A 2,539-nucleotide genomic window follows, 5' to 3' on the forward strand; every position below is an offset into this window, starting at 1 on the left:
ATGAATTCCACAGATTCTCTGACTAAAGAAATTCCTCCTTTATCTCTGTTCTAAAGGGACGTCTCCGTGTGTGAAGCTGCCCTCTGGTCCGAGACTCGCCCCAACATCCTCTCCACGCCTAAAGCAGGTCACCGGCACTGCCCGTTTTGAATTATGGAGTTCACCTCCGAACGTCTCCCTTCCCAATCTCCGCGCCGACGTTTGAACACAGAACGGCCGGGACGGCTAATTTGCCGGCCAACAAAAACCAACGCGTAGTCGGCAGGATTCGAACCTGCGCGGGGAGACCCCAATGGATTTCTAGTCCATCGCCTTAACCACTCGGCCACGACTACCGAGCCGGCAGATGTTGGAGGGAGACGCAGTAACAACATGAGAAGGTCCACCACTGAGATAAGACAGGAGTTTCCGAGTCTGCAGCGCTCAGTGAATACATTCGGTCCCTGCCTGCTCCCTCAGCAGGGGTGACAATCCACTTTCCAGCATCCGATGCTCTCGACGCGGTCTCTCCCCCCACCGAGGAGACCCGACGTGGACTGCAGGACGAGCAGACGCCGGATTTCCCATTTTAAATCGGCTTGCCATTCTGAATCCGATCATCTCGGTCCGCGGCGTCCCGCACTGATGCGATGAGGCGGGTTCGAGGAATCTCCAACCTGACCGCTTGCTTAAGCATCTTTTTTTTCTCTCAACTTCAGGTTAGTTCTTCTCCCCGTCCCCCCCCCCCAACTTCTTTTTCCATTCCCCATTCTGGCTCCCCTCTCACCCCTTTTCTTCTTACCTAACCGTACCCTTTTCTTTGGTGCCCCTCCTGCCCTGTCCCATGGTCCACTCTCCTTTCCAATCCGATTCCAGCCCTTTACCTCTTCCGTCCATCACCTCCCCCCCCCCCCCACCAGCTATCACCGCCAGCTTGTACCACTTCCACCTCCCCACCTTCAGGGGTCTCGCTCAAAATGTGGAAGGTTTACTGTTCTCCATAGATGCCTGACCTCCAGCTCTTTGTGTGCTTTACCCAAGACTTCCAGCATCTGCAGAATCTCTTGTGTTTCTGGTTACCATCAGGCCATAAGACACTGGAGTAGAAATAGGCCAACTGGCCCATTGGGTCTGCTCTGCCATTCCATCATGGCTGCTTTATTACCCCTCTCAACCCCATTCTCCTGCCTTCTCCCTGTATTCTTTGACACCCTTACTCATGCGAGCTTATCAACCTTTGCTTTAAATCTACCCAATGACTTGGCTACCACAGCCGTGGTGATGTAGTCCACAGGTTCACCACCGTCGGGCTACAGAAATTCCTCTTCATCCCCATCCTGTGTCCTCTGGTCCCAGACTCACCTGATACAGGAAACATCCTCCCCACATCCACTTTAACCAGACCTTCCAATATCCAAGTTTCAATGAGCTCCTCCCTCATTCTTCTAAACTCCAGCCACTAAACACTCCTCGTGCGTTAATCCTTTAATTCCCAGAATCATTCTCCTGAACCCTCTCCAATGCCGGCGTATCTTTTCTCAGATATGAGGCCCACAACACACAATACTCTAGTCTGACTGGTCCCTTATAAAGCCTCAGTATAACATCCTCACTCTCATATCCTAATCCTCTCGAAATGAATGCTACCCTTACCCTTGTCTCCACCTGCAAATTAACCTTTAAGGAATCTTGCACAAGGACTCCCAAGTCCATTTGTACCTCTGATTTTTTACATTTTCCCCGTTTAGGAAATTAGTCTACTCCTTTATTCTTTCTACCAAAGTGCATAGCAACACATTACATACCATCTGCCACTCCTTTGCTCATTCTCCCATTCTAAGTCCTTCTGCTTAGAACCATAGAACACCACAGCCCTCAGCCCCATTGAGGCCCTTCAGCCCTCAATGTTGTGCCGACCCATATAATCCTTAAAAAAAACCACACTACCCCATAACCCTCCATTATTTTTTCATCCATGTGCCTGTCCAAGAGGCTCTTAAATACCCCTGATGTTTTAGCCTCCACCACCATCCCTGGCAAGTCATTCCAGGCACCCACAACCCTCTGTATGAAAAAACTTACCCCTGATGTCTCCCCCTAAACTTCCCTCCCTTAATTTTGTACATATGCCCTCTTGTGTTTGCTATTGGTGCCCTGGGAAACAGGTACTGACTATCTACCCTATCTCTGCCTCTCATAATCTTGTAGACCTCTATCACATCTGTTCTCATTCTTCTAAGCTCCAAAGAGAAAAGTCCCAGCTCTGCTAACCTTGCTTCATACGACTTGTTCTCCAAACCAGGCAACATCCTGGTAAATCTCCTCTGCACCCTCTCCATAGCTTCCACATCCTTCCTATAATGAGGTGACCAGAATTGAACACAATACTCTAAGTGCGGTCTCACCAGAGATTTGTAGAGTTTCCTCAACAGTACTTGCCCCTCCACATATCGTCATATCATTCAGAGCCATCAATTCTGTCATCCAGATCACAGACATATAACGAGAAGAGAAGCGGTCCCAACATTATCCTCTGTGGAATACCACTAGTCACCAGCAG

General features: G+C 49.6%; 1 non-coding gene across 1 annotated transcript; it reads right to left on the reverse strand.

Annotated features, from left to right (window-relative positions):
- Nucleotides 1–253: 253 nt before the first annotated feature.
- On the reverse strand, nucleotides 254–335 carry trnas-aga (transfer RNA serine (anticodon AGA)). Its single transcript has one exon. It is a non-coding gene; the product is annotated as a tRNA-Ser (tRNA).
- Nucleotides 336–2,539: the final 2,204 nt, after the last annotated feature.

Source organism: Hypanus sabinus, chromosome 23 (assembly GCF_030144855.1).
Source record: "Hypanus sabinus isolate sHypSab1 chromosome 23, sHypSab1.hap1, whole genome shotgun sequence".
Lineage (NCBI taxonomy): Eukaryota > Metazoa > Chordata > Chondrichthyes > Myliobatiformes > Dasyatidae > Hypanus > Hypanus sabinus.